This window comes from Struthio camelus, chromosome 4 (genome assembly GCF_040807025.1).
Source record: "Struthio camelus isolate bStrCam1 chromosome 4, bStrCam1.hap1, whole genome shotgun sequence".
NCBI lineage: Eukaryota > Metazoa > Chordata > Aves > Struthioniformes > Struthionidae > Struthio > Struthio camelus.
In genome coordinates this window covers 41,960,211-41,981,288 of record NC_090945.1, presented here as the reverse complement: position 1 = coordinate 41,981,288, position 21,078 = coordinate 41,960,211, and positions in this window count along the sequence as shown.

The following is a 21,078-nucleotide window of genomic DNA, read 5'->3' as shown; positions in this document are numbered from 1 at the left end:
CGAACACTAATCAGTCTTAGTGAAATTTATTGTGCTCTCCCTAATCTCAAGCAGAGTATGTGAAATGCTCATTAGATGTGCATTACCCACATTGTTCCATACATAGCTGTTGGAAAAAATAGGCAAAGAGGTAGCAATAGTATTTCCTCTATCTCTTTAAGCACTTACTGGGCTTAAAAAGGAAACAGAAGAGAGGAGATTTCCAGGAAAGGCTTAGGTTTTATCTATGGCTACTACATGAGATTCAGTTCCTGATGACACTGTCATAATGCATGTGATTTTTAGATTAGCTCCTTGCCATGACACAAACACTACAATATTGTATTAGTAAGCTATGGAACTATTTTCTTATTCTTTGAAAGCAGTCTAATTATATAGTGATCTTTAATTTATTAGGTTGACTGCTACATGGTTTAACTACATAATTAAACATACTGCAGATTAACAACAGTCTTTCAGAACCTCCTGTCTTTTTTCTGGTTATTAAGAAAAATTAACATGTAATGCAACGTGGTGATAGGCCTTAGGTGGATGTCATTGTCATATTTAATGATCCATAGTTTGCTTTTTTTTTCTTAGTGTATAGACCTGTGTTTGGCAAAACTAGCTGTGTTACTACACAAAATGCTTTACAAAGGCAGCGGCTTGTAGAAAGGAGAAGAGCAACAAGATCTGTGCTTTTCCTTGGTCTGTGGTTAGAGTCTGCTCTCAAAGCAGACCTTTTGGTCCGGCCAGCTGGTCTGAGGTGTCCATTGCTTGACCTTCCATAGCTGTTTCAGGATAGGCACGTGTACACCAGTAAAATAAGCTAATAAGCTGCATTTTGAATCGTCTAACTTTTTTGGTCATTGGAACCTTATGGATAAAGTCCCAATATCTTCTACCGATTTCAGATGTTAGATAACAGACACTGACATTCGAGGGTATACCATGTCAGTCAACATTACATGGTTGTCATATCGTTATACAGAACATTGTGCTGTCAGCTATGTGAAATTAGGGCAAGTTTCCCATAAAATTTCACCCCAAATCAGTGAAAATAATTAGTTATCTTTCATTTCTTGCCCTGAACTTTGTATCTAGATGCTAATGATGCAATGAAGAGATAATCCAATGATGGATTTGGGATTTACAGTGCTGACTCCAAGCAGAGTCAGTGAATTTAATGGGAGCAGTACTAGTTTAGCATCCTGAATGTTACAACCTTTATTGCATAGGAAGAGGGATGCAATATCAGATCCACAGGAAAATGTGGTATCTTCACAAGCAGGAAAAGTATACAAAATTAGTGTATTGGCAAAAAAACGCATATATTTATGACACTAAAAAGAACAGTTAGTAGATTGAACTTTGACATGATAAATATCCTGACACTGATATGTATATGTTTCTGTAAACAGAAAGGCAGCGCTCGGTGGCAATGCTGATTTAAGCTGCTTCTTTATTAGAAAGCTACAGAAGTGATATTGACAGAGTAGCACATCTGATCAGCTGTTGTTTTATGTAGTTTTTATTCTTTAATAATTGAAAATGTGAAATGCACAGTAAATTAAGTCAGTGTTTCCTAGAGTATGTTTTAGTTGAGTGGGTTTAATTAGCAGTTGCATTGTATTGTAATATAGTAACATCAGAAGTCTGTGAAACATCAGTATGAGAAATTTGCATTGTTTGTTTGTTTACTCTAGAGTCTTCCGGGGAATCACTCAGTAACTATTTACAAGTGTCTGTCTTCCCAAAATCTCACAGATGTTTGGTCCTGGTTTTCAAGATCATTCAGGTAATCTCAACATGCACCAACCTGCTCTCTTGTGTATTCATATCCATTAAGAAAAATAATTGCAGGAAGGAAGATAATTGGTTTCAGAGAACTAAATAAAATGACATGAACGATAAACCAGTCATAAAACATGTTCCTGTAATATATACAGCATTCTGTGAGGAGAATATGAATTTATATGAATTTAGATTTAGCAAATGCTTAATAGTCTGTTTTCTAACTCCTGCAAAACTTCCTCTGAGAGAAAAGTAGGCTCCTGTCACAACCCTTTAGCAGAGAAAGAGAAAAGATGTTTGTTTTTGTGCTGAATTACCTGTAACAATGGGGTGTTACTTTACTACCACCTTTGAACATTATAGCAGTGAACAGTGAGGATAGCTATATAGCAGCAGATGCTCTTGGGTCTCTGCTGCCTTGCTGTTGACTAGCTTGACTTCTTTCCATTTTACATCCCTTTGCATGCTTGCAGTGATGAGACTTCTAGGACGGTCTGAGTGGATCTGCAACCCCTCACTGCCATTCCTAAGACTTTCTTCCTTTGTATGGTAGAGTCATAGTGGTGCATCTGCAAAGGAGACCTCTGCCACTGAGAACAGCTTTCATCAAATGCCCTGGGCTGCACGCTCATGTAGACATAGCTGAAAAAGTTGAGACACAAAAGCTCCACCCTACTTGCCATTTCCACAGAAAGCATGTATTTGAACTGCAGCATCTTCATAGGTTTTAGTGAAATCAGCAACAGGACAGTTCATTTATGTATTACGTATCTTATCAAAAGATTCCTCATTACAGAAGCACCTATTTGTTGATGGTTTGGGATTTTGTTCTAGAGGCCTTCCGTATTTTGAATATTTTAACAGAGTCATTTTTGCCTGATAAGAGTTTGCATTCCCCTAAATGAATTTGAGACAGAGGTCTAGAGCCTTATATTTTATATATCCTATTCCATTACATGTATATGTTCATATTTGCCTTCCTTCTGTGGGTGAGAAAATAGAACTCAGGTGAGATGTTAAACAAAACTAAGTTCTCTTGGTCATCCTTACCTCCTACGCTTCCCGCCTTTTCTAGCAAAAAGAAGAAAGGAAACGATAATTGTCCTGCTCACAGAAATAAAGAAAAAAAGCTCTTTACTTCTTAATTCAGTAGCTTTAAATAATTTCAATATTCAATTAAAATAGGATAACTAAGAAATAAAATGCTCCCAGCAAGTCAGCCTGTCCCTCAGATAGCTGATACTGCTCTAGAAGCTGTCTGGGGTGGCTGATTGAACTGTTGCAGTTTCCAGCAAGTGAGATTTCTGTGAAACAGTTTGCACCATGGCTAGAATTCAGTTTTCTCATTTAGGGCTGTGTTGCTAATTCATCGTGTAATTTTCCACTCTTAGCACAATTTTTGCACTTAGGTGATGAATTTATAGATGAATTTATAATTCAGACCAAGGCCTGAGAGCCATGTGGCTTCTCTTGTGCAAAAAAATATATTTGAGCTAAGCACTCTTGTATTTAGAGCTCCAATTGCTTCTTCTGTCAAGTGGGATAATATCCAGTAAGAAACACACAGCCTGTGGTAAGATTCAATTTGCTAATCTTCATGCCTGACATATGGCCAAAAAATATTCAGACAGGGGAAAACTATGCACTATTCCTCTCTTGGTGACAAATTAAAAGTACTGCCACGGAGATATTCTTTTGGCCAAGACAAATAACATTCACTCTGGGATTTACCATCACAGAAACTTGGGTCCTGGAAGCTTTTAATCTGTAGCAATGACCTCCATTCTAAGTTGTCAGGACTCTGCTTAAAAGTTGTAAGTAGTCTTAGCTTCTCTGTGCTCTTGAGAGGTAACTCGGCCTTAAGCTTTCCTTGAATTCGCTCTTGAATCTATTTGCACGGTGAGCTGTGCAGAAGACAGTTCCAGATTTACATAGGTTTCTGTAACTTCTCCCAAGCAGCTTAATTATAAGGTAGTTCCAGTAGAACCACCTCAACAATCATCTCAGAACGCGAGATACTTGGGGAAAAAAAAACAGTGTTTGCAGGATAGATGAGATGATACAACTGTGTATCTGTTATGTGTATATCAGCACAAGGAAGAAATGGAATTTGAAGAAGTATTGAAAAGTTAGAGGAAATGAATATTTTTTTTTGCACAGTTGCACCTAGATGTACCTTATTGCATGTTTTTTCTGTGTTTGTGTATTTTGTTGCTATATTTTTCTACCTTCTTGTGTTAAGATAGCCTCAGAACACCCTCAGGTAAGAAATTCTGCCTAAAGCACCAAATTATCCCAAAAGCACAGAATTATCCCCAAAAAACAGTTAGCAGTTTGAGATGGTGTGTTGGGGGCTATCTTGTTTTTTTTTGTTTTGTTTTGTTTTCCCATAACAATTGAACCTGGCTGCTCTTGCTGTGTTAACCATCACAACAGGCTGATGTATGCCATTACTTTGTGACTCCTAGATATAACTATTTAAATTAGATTGAAAGTATTAGTATTGTAATAGGTACAGGATAACTTTGGAGGAACAAAGTCGCTTCATCTCTCCCCTTCTTCCTTGCTCCCTGGTCTACTGTTGCGCTGCCAGAAGTTTGCACGCTCCTGTTGCACCAAGACAGTCTTTCACTACACCTAAAGATGTTGGCTTGGGAAGTTACTGCTTCTGGCACTACAGAGGATCAGGGAGTGTATGTTTCTTTCTTTTTTATAACATGTTGCTGAGTACATCCACCTCCATTTGATGTAAAATAATAAGGGCTGCATCCACTCCTGGTAATTATGAACTAGCACGTGCAGCTGCTTGCTATGTATCTGGATGGGATGGGCCTGTGTGGAACATGCACCAGGGCAGGGAGAGTAAAAGAATCTTTTTCCCCAGTTTGGTTTTATGACCTTTATACTAGCCAATACCTTGTTGCTTTAAGATATCCAGCATCCCTTTTTGGGGTAATATTATGTTTGAGTTCCAAAGTTGCCTGTGTTTAATAAATATGATCTACACTAAAATGGAGAAAAGGTATATATGAGTGAAAAATGAGTGAATTTCTCTTCATTGTGTCCAGGATGGCTTTTTGGCTAGCTGCCCAAGATGCCAAAAGTTATATTTGTAGGTCAGTTCATGACAACCTGTATCTAATGTAACTTACCAAGTTATAACTTATGATTTCAAAATTATAGAAGACTTCACCTTTAACAATCTGAGGACAGTAATATCATGTTTTGAGGAGTAGACGTGCTTGCTGGAAACTGAGTTTGGAGAGCTATAAATCCATTAGAAACCCAGAAATGTTTGGTGTTGGGAACAAAACTGAGGGCCTCATTTAGAATAAGTAGCAATAGGGGATGCTTTTCCGTGCAGGAAGATTACATACTTTATATCAACTTTATTTTTTAGGGTTTTTTTTTTTCCCTGCTTGCTAAGATGTGAGATTCATTTTTGACAATATGATAGCCCTTCCTGCTATTTTGATGTAAGACCTTCTGCAACATATAAATCACAAATAACTTTACTGTTTTACTTCATAGCTCTCACACATGCAGTTTCATGTATTCAGTATGTAATTCAAGGAATTTCATCAATCTTCAAAATGTGCAATGGGATAAATTCGCAATGGTTAATTTTTCACACTGTATCAAAGCTTTAGGCATAGAAGAAGGAAGGCAAACCCATAAAACAGAAGCTTGTTTGGGGAATAAGGGGAAAAAGAAAAACAGAAAACAACAACAGCACAAATCCTAAGGTCCAAGAGAGGCAAAATTTTAACTAATAACAGAATGTTAATCTATCTTTTACCTCATCTTATCTCAGTGTTTCGAGAGGAGGAGAAGTCTGGGAGTTTTTATTTGGTTAAAAAACAAACAAACAGCAGAACCTTTATAATGGTTGTGAAGCTTTTTTCTCCTTTCAGAGATAAGTTGTTTGAAAGTTTTTCTTATTCTTTTCTTCTGTTCTGACTTTTTTTTATCATTTAAGTAATTTTAACTTTTTAAAAGTATAGTCTATGATGAAGGATAGAAGAATAGCATGTGTAAAAACAAGTAATTTTAAGTTGACTTTTGTTAAATAAATGGTAAGCAACAGGAACACTTGACCAGTGTCCCAGGAAATCTCTTCTAGTCTCCATAAAAATAAATACCTAACTGTGTCTAAAATTAAAAATACATTATGTCATTCAGGATCTGTACATTAATGAATGAATTCATTTCTGATGATAAACTACCACTCTTATTATCTTTATATATGTCACCAAAGTGGCTTGTTGCTATGACCAGCTAGTACACTTCTTGATCTTCCCTAAAACTAAATAGCTTATTTTACTCTTCAGTACATCAGTAGTATTCATTTTACCATTGTCCTCACATGACACTATAAAGAACAGTACTAAGTTGTAATTTACTATTAGCTAATAACTATTGTCTTTAAAGCTTTAAGCTGGTATATGAAAACCATGTTGCTAATTTCAAATCTCTACTAATACAATGTTTTCCCTCTAATATCTCTGTACATAGTTATGATACCAAGAAATCTGTAATGGATTTATTTAAGAGAAAAAAAGAAGCTTGCATTCATACGCTTGTTGCTGTTAATTCCATAATAAGAATGTACTGTGGGGAAAATAACATAATAAAAAGCTGCTTAGGGCTTTTTCATCTATTCTGCACCTACTTGCCTGCTTCTTTTCCGTTTAGAAGAAGGAGAATAGGGACACTAAGTTAAAGACCATCTTTCCTCTTTGCAGATACAAGGCCGATGTCTGTACCAAAGGCTACCATTGCCAATTTCTGCACCTGAGCAGGGGAAAAGATATAATCTTTCCCCCTTCTCTTTGTACGCATAGTTGCTGATATGATATTACAGTCATTTTTTTTCCCTTATGAAAACCATGGAACAAAGCAGTGGAACGCTCTTCCTATTGTGCTATAACTATTGTCTCTCTCTTTAGAATAATAATTTAGTTCATCTACCATACTTCATTGTACCATAAGTATAATCTCATAAACTACTCTACTGTTTAGCTTTTTCATATTTCTAGTGTTTCATCTAAAAATAATTAAATGCATTTTATAATTAAAAATGTATGTTTTTTAGAAACTGTCTAAAAGTCTCTTTATGTCTTCTGTCATACACTCCATCATCAACGATCACTATTTTATTCACATAGGCAAGACTTTAGAACCATTTCTGCAACAGTTGGAGGTATAATCCATTTTCTGCATTAATCTCTGTGACAGCAAACATTCTCATTAAGACATCACATCATCCATTTGCTCATTGACTCATCCATCCATATTAAAAATGCTTATAAGAAGTGAAGTCTCATTACAAGGAGCAGAACAAGTTTTAAACATAGATTTTAATACAAAAACTAGGCATTAGTGGACTTTTAGACTAGCCATTCTCCAAATACATATTTTGGAAAATGTTTGTCTTGTGATTTTTGTTATGAAGTAATGGGAGAAAGAAATACTGAGTATTGTTCTGCTACTACAGTGTACTGGTGCAAGAGCGATGGAATGAGGCAGAAAGGAACAGAACGGGCATAAAGCATCTTTAAATATCCAGCCTTGTCCCGGGGCCACAGCTACAGGGCAGCACCCAGGCAGAACTTGCACTTTGATTCTTTAATATTTTTTATTTTTAAACTTTAGTATAGTAATTTATTTATATATTTAAACTTTAATATAATGTTAATATTGAAACAGACTTTAGATTGCATGTTTTCAGATTTTTCTGACCTATTGTTAGAATATCAAAGAAATTCAGATTTTGTGGGATTGTTCCTGGTTTTGTGGGTTTCACACTTTGTTTTTTGGAACTGCCATAGGATATCTTAACTGAATAGTGTAACTTTACTATGATTTATAACAGTTTCTGTTTTGTTTTGAATTTACTTTAACGTTTATAAAATTAATTTTCCCCCAGCCTTTAGTGCTAGATGCTTTCTGGCAGCAAGCCAATGGTCTTTAGTACAGATAAACAGTTTTAATTATTGTTTTATTTTTAATATATTGTGCCTTTTGTTGCAATAGCATCAGTTTGATCTGAGTTAAACAAACACACACTGACAACAATAACCCACAGCAAATTCATCTTTTCTTGTATATCTCTCTCAACCCTGAAAAGGCATAAGAAAATGCAGAATGTTTCATTCCTACTTTCAAAATGTAAGGTCAGACGAAACTATTGGATTGTCTAGTTTGAACATATTTGTATCAGATACTGGTCGTCTTTCTTTCTGTACTAAGATGAATAACTTGTAAACATGTGAACTGAAACAAAGGTCAGATGTCTTTCTGCAAATTAAATTTTGCATTATAATTTCCACAAAGCCACCCAAGATTTCAAAAGATAGCTAACCCAACACTTTTCTAATAGTTTGCTTTGATCATGAGTCGAGCTTAATTTCCATGTTCTGGCTGAGCTACAATCATAATTTAGCTTACTTTATTTTTGGATGTTTTGTATAAAAGAAAAATACCCTCAAATTTGAAAATCAGCCTTCCTATCCGAGATCATTGGCAGATAGCTTTAGACTTGATCTGTATCTGAGGGCAGCTATCAACTTCCAGGCAAGTGGTTTATCTTGAAACTGCCATAAATCAGTGCAAGGTAAAGTTGCATCAGGCTGGGACTGGTGTGTTTTTGGGTTTAAAAGTGGTTACTTTTAATAATTAGAAACTGCTGTGTATTATTACTGGTAGCTTGAGATTATATGTTTCCAAAGTGAAAGTCCCTACCAGCACATTTTTAAGTCGGCATTTACCTAGAACTGTTTACATTATAAGATGTCTTGTTCTCTGCCTGCATTTGGTAGTTTCGAGGAGCCAAAGGAATTGTCTTCTCTGCCTATGTTTGTTAACACATTACAAGTTTTTAATAATTCAGTTATTGACAGTGTACAGTGCTACTTCTAACCTCTTTTACTTAGCTCCTCCTGCTTAAAAAGTTAGTAGTGATCTAACGCTTCAGTCCTGCAAATCATCCTGCCTGCCTAGGTCCAGTAATGGCAATCAATGCCAAACCAGCCTGGAGCCTTGGAGTATTTTTATTTCCTGTCGTCTGTTACCTAAAATCCCTCTACTGATACTTACGAACTAAACAAACAAGATACCTTCATGTTTACTAAGACCTTCTTTAAAGATACCAGCCTGACTCTTTAACTCTGTTTTGGTACAACACTGAAATCTTAGAGCCAGTAACTGTTGTATAGAGATGTGATTTTTGTTTTATGAGCATTATGACTCCTGGGGTCTCCCTTTCCACAAACTAGTCTGACTGGTGTCGGCCTTGAGCAGAAAGCTGCTCCTGGTGGGCTATGGGGCGAACATGGCGAGAAGGTCCAGCTCTCGACTCAGGTGCTGGTGGGAGCTCTCGGCAGCTCCCGGGAAGGGCAGCCACAGAGCTGGAGGGAAAAGCTCGCTGCTTTTTACTGCCACCTCGCTGAATGCACGTGAGGGCAGAGGAGGGATAAACAAACGGAGAAGATGCCCAGAGAAATTAGAAGACAGGCTAAAAAGAAACCCTTCCCTTCATCGCGATATTACGAAACAGCTAACTGCCAGGAGGGAGTATTATTGTCTATATGGCATTGCAAATATCTAATTCAAGGAATATGATTTAAACAAACAAATACTTCCCCCTCCCCCCACCCTGGGCCCAAAACCTGGTAACCTGACAGAGCGCTCAGAAAAGTCTGTTGCACCAACATTCATACATCGAATTTACTGTAGAAATCATGCTGCAGACAGGTTCCCATGCGGGGTGACCGGAGAACTGGAATCACGGATCACTTTCCGGGTTGTACCTGCGTAAACTCGGTTGAGACGCCACATCCTCAGTTCCTGAGCTAATGGCAGACAACTTCCCTATTCCAAGCCTGATTTTCACAGTTGACTGTAAAAATAGTCACTGTGATGCACAGAGCCATTTGAGTCTGGTAGTTAGAATTAAATATATAATTTAGCAGAAATAGTGTCTTTTTCCTATTTTCAGCTTCTTTGCCAGAAGAGGTCCGTAAAAATAAATTATAGCTCCGAATTCTTTACTTAATAATTAGATATCAATGAATGTGTACCTTGTACATAGACAGTTCACTCGGTGTTTTTCTCTGATGATTGAAATTCTGGTTCTTTTAATCAAAGATACAGATAACAAAATTTAGTTCCTGTTTCTAGGATAGCTGAATGTATCTTAGGTCTCAGGTGTTGATCACTATAGATATGGGATTCATTTATCATAGGTATTCTGCAAAATTCATTTAAACTATGCTGTTCCTGTGAATTTTCCTGTCCATTAGTAGAGTCAGTCCTTCAAATGTCCTCTCGATAGAAAAAACACTCTTAAAAACAAATTGAACACAGTGTTAATATAATTACAACAAGCTATATTAGAAAAGCGAACTTTTAATGATAAAACCCTGACCGATTAGACTTCCCAAGCCATAATTTCAATGGAGGACTTCAGAATTTTTCCGTATAGTACATTTAGCTTCTTTTACTGCTACCCTTTAGGCAGCAGAAAATTAAAAGGGTAAATCACATTACAATATATTTCATAAAGATAATTTTTACATAATATTATAAAATTGACCTGACTGCACTTTATGGAGTAAATGCTATATTTTCATTTATATACTAACATTTTGAAATATGAAGTTAATAGACTAAACTAGACAATGATTTTAGGTATCTTAAATAATCTTTTACAATACACTTAATTATTTCAACAATTACTTCTTTTTAATTATAAATTCTAACTTATGTGAATTTAATTTCTTTATGCCATTCTATAAACTGTAGTAGTTTAAATAGATTGTTTTAGGGCTTTAGTTTCTCAAAGCAGCATTATTTTAAGGTAAATGTAAACTAAAAGCAATTTTGTCAGGGATGTTTAGGAAAATGTTAGTGCCATATTTCTCTGATTCTACTGATGACAACATTTATATCAAATTTAAACACTGTGAAAAAAAACATACATTAAGTAAATAAGATTATAAAAGAAGACCAAAGTTAAATGGTTGTGGTACAGCTGATATGAATCTAGTAAAGCTGAAAGCCTAATGATTTTAAATGTTCAGCTTCCATCTGTGGATACCGTTATGAAGCTAAGAGGTCAGTTACAGCAGAAGAAATTACACTGCGGGAAAAGAGTCAATCTGTGAATTTCATGTAATACACATTTGAGTTTTGATTAAACAAGTTATACACTGGCAATTGCAAAACAGCTTTTTCTTGCTAACATAATAAAAATTAATATTCAGTGCATTTTATGTTGAATTCTGTATGCAATATGTAGGATCCATTATCAAACAAAATTATCTTTATGTTTATTGGGCAATTTTTGGTAAAAGGAGGAGAAAGAATCTCAGGAAGTGAAAAGATAAAGTGAATAGTGGGAAGAGGATTTAAAACTAATTTAGAACTAATCAGAAAATTTTCAAAGGGGCTCATTGTTGAATGCCTTACACTTAAAAATAGACGCAGAGTTTTTCAGAAGACTGTCACACAATAAATCCCATTATTCTTAGGAAAACTTTAAAATGTGGCAACTTTACATGAGAATCTAGCAGAGGCATGAACACCTTTGAAAATTAAATCAGAGACAAGGAAAGATAGAGGAGCGAATTTGGGTACAGTTAGGGGTGGGGGAAACAATATGATGGAATAAAGAGTGATGAAGAAATGCTTTTCTGCATTTCTCATACTTCTCTTACAAAAAGCAAATGCTTAGCGAATACATTTCTGTTATCTCAGCCTGTGAAGACAATCTGTATTGCAAAAAGGTGGGGGCAATAGTAGGTCCAACTTGGTTAAAGACAATAATGATAATGGATAAAGACAATAATCATAATTTTAAAACATAAGTAAGTATTTTGTATGACCCAGAAGTAAGCCTGACTAGATTTTGTATTTGTCATTCTGCACGCTGTATCACTCGATATTAAAATATAACCTTTGTTTGTTGTTTCTTTCTTAGTCCTCAATCTTAATTTAATGTATTTGACAAGAAATTAAATTTGCTCATGTGACTCATACAAGATTTCCAATGGAAAATCTTAGCAGTGTTAGAATAGGTTGCAATTTTGAAAATAGGGTAGAAATTGAACCCCTGTGTTTCTGATTTTGTTTGTATTTCATATATGGAAACAAAGTGGAGTGCAGAGTTAATTCAACTGTGGAGAGTTTCTTAAACTGTTTTGCTTTCAGAAACGTGGCCCCTGGGAATCAGGCTGTTCCATGAGAGGTAGGAACAGCCTGAGGATTCGGGGAAATCCCATATCACAGAGCAACCAGCCTAGAAGCCCTGAAATCTTCTCTCAATCTGGAGTTTTCCGCTCCATAAAAATATGGATCGTGGAAACTACAGATCTAGAAGCCTTAGGTGTTTCCACTTGAGAGGTGTTTCCCTGCACATCCAGGCTCCTTGACGCAGAGCCAGAGCACCCGTTTTTCCCAGGTTCCACAGCAGGATGCGCTTATTACTTTTAGTTATTTAATTTAGTTCACAGTAGGGTACTGATACGTGCTGATCCAGAATACTCATTTTAGCAAAACTGCATATGCCTTAGGTTCAGCAAAATGAAATAGTTTGAAACAGCTGTCAGTGTTTCAGGCCACTACAAACTCCTGTTGTCTTATTAACTGGTAAATGCACACAGTCAAATTGTTTGATGCCACAGTCCTAAGGCTTAGGCTTATGTTTGTGCATAACTTCCGAAAATCAGTAAATTTTCTAGTAAAGATGTATTTCCTGAATGTCTACATAGGGAAATGACTCTCTCTGACCTCTCATTATGTCCCAAATGGTTAGTAATTCAAAGTCTTCCATTGAGACTTCTACTTCCTGCTTGTATTATTACAATATTACTACTTTTTCACCCCTTTTATACCTTCCTGTTTCAGCCAACCTAGCAGGTGAGGTTACATGTAAATTCTTCCAGATATGGCCTAGGCATCATTTGTTGAAATATGTCCTCTCTGGTTTCATCTCTGAAAATGCTACTTCTGTACTACCTCATCTGAACTACGCGCTTTCCAGTTGGGACTGTGGGTTTGATATCAAGTGTTAAATCTCCTGAGATTAAGTCTTGGTCCTCTCCTCATGGATGAAATCATATTTGCTACATAGCTCAGATGATGCTTCTTTCTTGCAGCTTACAGGAAAAAGATATTTTTAAGTGCCTCTGGCAAGCAATCCCATTCAGTGCTTTACTGGATTACGTGGTTAATCCTCCACCAGACATATAGAGGTCCTGTAGCAGGCTTTCCAGTGGGAACCTGACCTCTGCATTTGGCAGCTGTATGAATTCCACTCAGGAAAGTGTTTCTAAAGCAAGCTTGGCTTCTACATATTTAGCTCCTTAAAATATATATATCTTGATAAATATTAAACAAGGCCCATAAGGATTCATCTCCCTCTTCCTTGCACGGTAGTATTGTGCTCAAATCTTATAGTACTCATTACCATGCTTCTTAAAACTGTGGTATTCCTCTGTGTTACCTGAACTGCAAGTGATAATATTCCTTGTTTCATGGATTTCTTACTTATACTACGCATTTGCAAATCTACATTAAAGTTAAGCATAGGGTTAATATTTATGGAGCCCAATACCATGACAAGGATGCCATTACTTCTGACTTCACAATCTAGCTGGAAGTAAATTGGCCATTGGCCTACTAACGTTGCTGAAATAACACAGTCGGATGGACGGCAGCTACCATCTGCAGGGTGAACCTTTAAATCTGCTAAAACCACACTGGAAGTTTCATTTGTTATATTTAAAGTGTAAATTGTTGGTTCTTCTCTTCTTTTCCTGGAGAAATTGTGAAATCAGAACATAAATTTTCCACAGCCTTTTATTGATGCCTATGGGACAGACATTTTCCTTTTTGCCTTTATGTTACTTTCCATAGTATATATATCCGATCGTGATACCTATATTCCCAGTTGGTTTCTCTTTCCTTCGCATTAATTCTTGGAATCTTTACTGTGAGTCTGTGAATTGTTCTACGCTAATGGATATCATAATTTCAAACGCTTACCTGGACAATTAGACTGACCTAGCTATTGGAAGCATATCTTTCGATATTAATTCTGAAAACCTGCCATATAGCACAACCCTAACAAGCTGTCTTCTGTTAAAGAGTCTTTAATATTACCAATACTGGGTTTTGGGCTCAATAAAATTATCTCCCCCTTGGTTTCAGTTTAAAATCTAGAATGATCTTTACAATCTCTTTATGTCATTTTATTCAAAATTATAGTATAATCACACTTTTAATCAGTTATTCTAACCTCTTGGGAATTATTTACAGCAAGAATTTCTGTCTAATTTCTAATTAATTTTAAACCTCATAAAATACCTCATTTTTTCCTCCCTCATCTTTATTTCTTCCTGACAGCTCCTAATGCTGGATCAAAACTTGTTTTGACATCTATTGCAATAGACAGACTTCAGGACTTTGCGGTCCCCCAGCAGTTCTTTAGCTTTTCTTCTCCTGTTAAGCACACTCTAGTGTTTGTGGTAAGCCTTACAGGTCTGGCGGAAGACATTGTGTTTCATGTATCTTTCAGCGGGTGATAACATGAAAAGACTGTTTGCTTATGGTTTTAAACCAAAGTATTTTACCAAAAAGCGTGTTCATAGGGATGCTGTAAGTAGAGCTAGCATTCTGACTATATAGATACAGGTGCCTACATGCTGTTTCTTTAGTTGGTAAGAATATGTAAGATTTTTACAGGAGTGGGACTTATTATTATTAAGGCTCTTAATTTATCTACAAATAGAAATGTTTAATAAAAGTGAAAAAAAATTGAAAGCAATTGAAGCAAGCAATTGAAAGAATTTACAACAAATCCATTTTTTTCTCTTTCTTTCAATATCCATATAAATAGTTATGCATAAATATTAGGGTAATAGGTATACTAATATGCTGTGAGTAGACATAAGTAAACAAGCATTCTTCCATTTAAAATTAAGAATTTTAAGACTTTTTGTTTTCTCAAATTACCATATCAATTTGGAGGCCTTTTTATTGCTTGCTTCTTGCAACAGAGTTGGTGTTCTATGCTTCCAGAGGAAATGCTTCGCCAGAAATCCACAGCAGGTGCTACCAGTCCTCATACTGCATCTTACTTTGGTTTGCTAGGAAGCTATAACCCTTTAAAAAGGGTCTGATATCTGTAAGTCCTTTGGAGATAGCCTGTATACACCATTTGATTTCAATCTGTTCACTCTGGAGCAATGTAATGCAGATTTATTAGCCTCACTTAAATGCTTCCCCATCATAAAACAGTTTATGGGGCAGAATCAGCACAAAATTATTTTTGTAGATCAAAAGACTGTGGTCTTAATTATGAAGCTGGAAACCAGGCTGTGAAAAGAATTAAGTAACGAAATGATCAATATTTAACAACCAGAATTCTTAACTGTCCTAATACCTCCCATCTACTGTCCTTGAGACCTCTCCTAAGTGTAAGATATTTCTGCTGCCCTTCAGAACTGAGCCCTAAGGTTTTCTTGGACAACTATTGACCTGGGCCCTAGCCTCAGCCGGTCTGCACTGGGCTCTTTTCTGGGTTCTCAGTTCTCTCTCCTACCTTTTTTTCTGAGAAGAATTTGTTCTTCTACTACAACTTTTGCATCTAGGGTGTTCAGTTCTAGGAATCCAGTTCTGATGGTCCCTATTCTTTTTCCTTTCACCAGTAATAGTACACATGCAAAGGTAGCAGCTGAGCCATTCTCTGTTAACAGAAATAAAGAATCTGAGGTGTATCTGGGAGACATTACTTTGTTAGAATATTTTTAAGACAGAGAAAATAGTTTACATGCCATATATAATAAAATGCCTAAAAAGCATAGCCTTTTCAAGCCACTAATTCCCAGCATGATTTTAGCTCTCAATGGAAATCACAGAACACATTAAACATAGACAGGAGAGACTTCTTTGCTTTAGCTATTTCCTCCAAAATCTTTGCTCAGCTTTTAGAGGCTACTGCTGTTAGCAGTTGTATTATCAATACCCAACTCAAAATGTACCACCAGTTCCAGATTTATTCTAAGGAGCTGGTTGTTGCAGATGGTCATAGTGGACAGTAATAATGTATCTAGGCTTTTAAAAGGGTCTTTCCATGATGACAAACATTAACAAGCAGATTAATCCGTGGTTTAATTGTAAAAGGTTACCCAAACAGTATGCCTTCAGAGCTGTCTCTCTAAGCACAGCCTGCTACAGAACAATTATTTTGGCCAGCACACCGTATTTTAGAAATGGGAGGCTTCATCTCATTCGTGATGCTGAGATCAGTTTGTGGTGATCCTACAACTCTTGCTTAATTAATCCCATTTTGGCTTTAGACTTGCATCTCTGTTTGGCACAGCAAATACAGCTGTGTTCTGAATATTACTGGAAGCGGACATAACTATGTGCAATGCACTCAGAAGGTTTTCCTACTGAATATTTATTCTTTTGACTCATTTCATAGTTAATATGTGCAGGCACTTGTGACAGGTTACTACTTGCTGACTGATTGGTACAATTAATTTCTGTGTTCCAGTTGAGCTGCAATGCTAAAATGCAGTTTGCTTATTCATTATGGGCTATTTCATATAAAAGAAAAAAAAAGATTTCTCATTTGAAAATTGACCTTTCAATCAGAGACTGTTAGTCCTTATGTTGAGATTTTAACATATTCAGGTGCCTTCTACATCTCATTTGGGTAGCAATTTTCAGAAACAGATCCGTATCCTCAGCTGGGACTAAGTAGTACACAGCAGAATTCAGACTAATGTTGTTAGAGATGCAGGGTTGTTAAAATACGCAGAGAATTCCAGTCTGTATTCTCCTTTCTTGGGCTTGTCCCATTCCCTGTAGAGTGATATAAAAAAAAACATTTCTTTGGTGCTACATTGTATCTCTAGGCAGGTCTTATTACCCCAAACATAATCTTGTGCTAATGCAGCTATATGACTTCTAGATAAACTGGTTCATTTCTGATGAAGTATTGACAGGGCTCTCTTCTCATATGCTCTTCATTATTTCTAAATTTTACAAAGGAATAATAACGTCATTCTGTGAAACAAGAGTGATGCTTGTGCTCGTGCTTCTTGCTTAGTTAGAAAAAGAATGAACCACCAGAAGGGCATAGGGAGAACATAAAAACAAATGATCACAGGGTATCTGTTTCTGAAAGCAAGCATCACTTGAGCTTAGGAGAAGATGAAGTAAATGGCAGATGCATGACAGCCAAGTAACTATAAAGTAATAATTTATCAGTTACCTGTTACTTGATATCATTAACTTTTTTTTTTTGTCTATTTTAATATGACTTTTTAAATTGAGATTCAATTGACCTCTGTTCCTTTGAGTCCGAAAATGCAGCACAGGAATCAAAATGTGTTCTAGTAGACCCTGCAAAGTATATGACTTAGCCGTTGTGTTATTACTCTGTGAAAGCGTGCCTACTCCAACCCACTAGGTGACAGAAACAGCCTCAAAACTGTAACAGTTACAGATTCAAAAAGTTCTAAATTCTGCCTTCACATAGAAACGGTACATGTGCTGAGAAACGGTCCTACATCATTGAAAAGAGTCAATTTTCTTATTGCTTACTTAAACCATCCAAGTATTATTTTATATTAATCTATGTTTCCCATAATTAATATAAAGAAGTGTTACACAGAAAATGTAACATATTATATAATCAGAAAATGATACCTGTCAGATGGAAACTAATCAGGATCAAGTGAAGCATAGGCTAATGATGTTCTTTAAACAAAAATGTAATCTTAGTGTGGCAGAAATGAAATCCCTGCATTGCGACACAACACACAGAAATGATTAAGTCAGAGTTAAACAAGGAATAACTGTTCTGTATAAAGCAAGTATTGTACCGCGGACTTCTAGAATAGAAATTAACATCTTAATAAGTTGTTAATGAGCTGCAGTTAGCCATTCAGCTTTAAAACGGAACAAATTGATACAAGGCTTTTTATACCTGATAAGAAATACTGTAAAGCAAATCAAAAATTTTATGTACTACCAAATAAATAAAAACTCTTCCTTCCTGTCTGGCTCAGTAGGTCTTGTGCAAGATGATGACTCAGAGATGCCAATGTAAGTAAATATATCTGATTATTTCACTCTGTAAGCTAACAGACTCTCCATAGGTAACATATCTCACGCTGATGTAAGCATAGGTTGCATCCCTATGAAAATCGCGTAACGTTTTTTTCTTAGAATTTTAATATGTACTTCACATTCTTATATACTGAGGTTATAATTATCATTTCACTTTCTAACATTATAATTCAGTGGAAACATAGGTTTACAAGCATTTATTCACTTTTTCTACTTCTCTACATTACTGTTAGCAAATATCCTTTCCGGAGAGGTAACTAAGGACTGGAAATTCTGAGAACTGAAACAACCAGTTACTTCAGTCCCACTCTTCTTCTTCCCAAAAACACACATGGATTCTAGGCAGCATGATACTAGCTCCACCTACTTGTAGTGTTCTTAGACTCCACTAGGACTTCCAAATCTTTGCAGCTTACTCGTTCTTCCTACGTGTAGCTGGGTGGTGAGCTGAAGCTGCAGTTCTTACTATTGGTCGCTTGCAGTGACAGCGTCATCTCTTTGTTGACTAACACCTAAAAGAAGAAAGTGGCTTTGGCTGAGAAGAAAGTAAGAATGAAATACAATTTGAAAGAAATAAACTAAGACTAGTATGGATTGAATATGGTCCGATGTAGGACAACCAAGAGAGAAAACAGTTAACAGTTCTTTGCAATCTTTTTATCCTACTCTTTATCTCAATCAGCTAATAATCCTTTTTAACATCGCCAGTAGAACTCCTAATGGGATGGTGCTTTTTTCCTCGTTTATTGTTAATAGCAACTCATAAAAGAGACATGTCTTGTCAATAGAAAAAATTATGTATTGAACTGCAAAATGACCAGGGAGCTGAAAGAATAAAGTTGAGCTGGAAACAGACTGAGAGCTATGCTTAAGGGATACTGAGACATATGAAGTATAGGTTGTCACCTGCTAATAGTTTTATCAGGAGAAAACTGAAAACAAGAATTCATGCAGTATAGGAACTGTTATTAGAGTTGCTGGAATAAAAAAAGTGCATAATTTAGGGGCCCAGCATGTGTCATTTGTTATAGAAATGACATTGAACAAATCTATTAAGAGAACCAGAAGCGATACTGAGGTGGTATTTTGCACAAAAGTCTCTTGTGTAGGAAAGATCCATCACAGACTGCAGTGGCTGAGGCCAGGATATGTTAAGTTGAGCACCAGTGATGTTGCCAATGTCTGAGAGCAGCAACTGCCAAAGCTGGAAATCTGCAATGAAGGGAAACCACAGGTCCAAAGACAAGTGCAGGGCATGTTGAAAACTAATTAATCATGTCTCAGTGATGTAATGTAGTAACATAGTAACTGTAAATATTTTAAGCTGTTCGTGGTCATCATCATAATGTTTGGACTTGATAACAATGTCTTCCAATTTCCTGCATCCTTTTATCTATAAGTTTTCATTTGTCTTGTTCTCAATTTTTCAAATTGTATGTGTTAACTTTCTACCTACTCCCTTCTCTATATTTTCTTTTTAACACACCTTTGCTTGCTGCTTCGCTCTATCAATTATTTTTCTCTTACAGGCTTGCTCCACTTTTATTTTGTGATGCTGTTTTCCTGCATGACTTAATATAACTTATTAACTGATAAAAACCAAAACCTTCATTCATTACTTCAATATCCTATTAAAATCCTAACGATATGATTTGAAATATCAGGAACAGTGAGTTTAGTAGTATTCAATTTTAGCTTTTGTGCATACACTGACTAAAGATGTGTGTAACTTACCAGATTCAAATCTGGATATCATCCTGTCATGAACCACATTTCTGGATGTTAGTCTGAGATCCTTCATCTGAACTTATAAAATATGAATTCACCTACAAAATTTGCATCTAGATTGATATAAAAACTCCACAAAAATGTAAATAGTTTTTCAAAATTCTTGCCAAGCTTGCTTAAAGGAGAAAACTTGAAAACCACCAGCCTCCTGTGATCTAAGCAGTGCATCCCTGTAGTGTCTCAATCCATCATTACTCAGGCTAAATAATCTGCAGTGGGATGGCTGTTTGAAAATGTTTACTGATTCGGAAAAAACAGCAAAAGTTTAAGACAATCACCTTCCTTGTCTTTTAGACCATTTGCTTTCAGGTTGCTGTGACTTTGAGATCTGTGTGGTCCCACAGCTGTCTGGAATCTATTGCAAAACTTCTCTCAGAAATAGAACTGATTTAGCAATTCTGTTATATTAGAATTTCAGTGCATGAGTTTAAAAAACATTTTATTTTTTTCTTGCTTTCTTAGGTTTCTTAGATTCACTGAAATTCTTTTAAGCTGTCATTAGGAATAAGTACATTCAATTCAGAACTACTTTAAAAATAAAACTATTGTGATTACTTATAGCCAGAGGTGAAGGCCTTTGCGTATGCTATATTGCATATACGTGAGCATTTGGATCGAAAAACTACAATTCCTTGCTACCATAACGGGTTTGGATTAAGGTGCTTTTTATTTGAGTTGAAGCCTTAACATTATTTTAATGCGTCTTGGGGCTCATGTTTTACTGATTATAGACAATAGAGAGGTTAGTCAGTTGTTCCTTATTTGCTGTGCCGTATTGGGCTGCAGTAAATAGTCGCTTTCTGGATAGTACTTACTTTCATTCTCCCAAACTAATGACATGATTAAAAAGAAGAATTGTTGTGTTTACTTTTGCTTTCAAAAGGCTGTGCTATATAGTACAGTACTGATGTCAGGTATTGCTCAAATACATAAAACTGATATTGCGGAAACCAAGGCAATCTTTTTTGCAAACTGCTATTTGCTTGGCAGGTTTTTCATCATAAAAAATAGACTGCCTGGTAGTATTTTAAGTTGTCAGATATTTGCTGGACCACAGAATCCTTTGTGTTCTGGAGGGTACAGTGGGTTTTGTGTGCGTGTGTGTGTGTTTTGTGGGGTGGGGGATGGCTTGGAGGAGACAGGTGTTTTGTTTTTCCCTTTCTTTGGGTGGTATCCTGATGTTTGATGAAAACTATGAAGCAAAAGAATTAGGCAGAGATAAAATATGCCATTACTCAAAGCAAAATAGCAAATGGTAGATAAGAGAGATAACAATGAATTAACCTAGGGCTGGGAAGCTTCCTTGTGCTCTTTACTAAACTCAGTATGTGCACTGTAAGCCCTTTTTCATCTTCCTAGTCACAGAAAAAT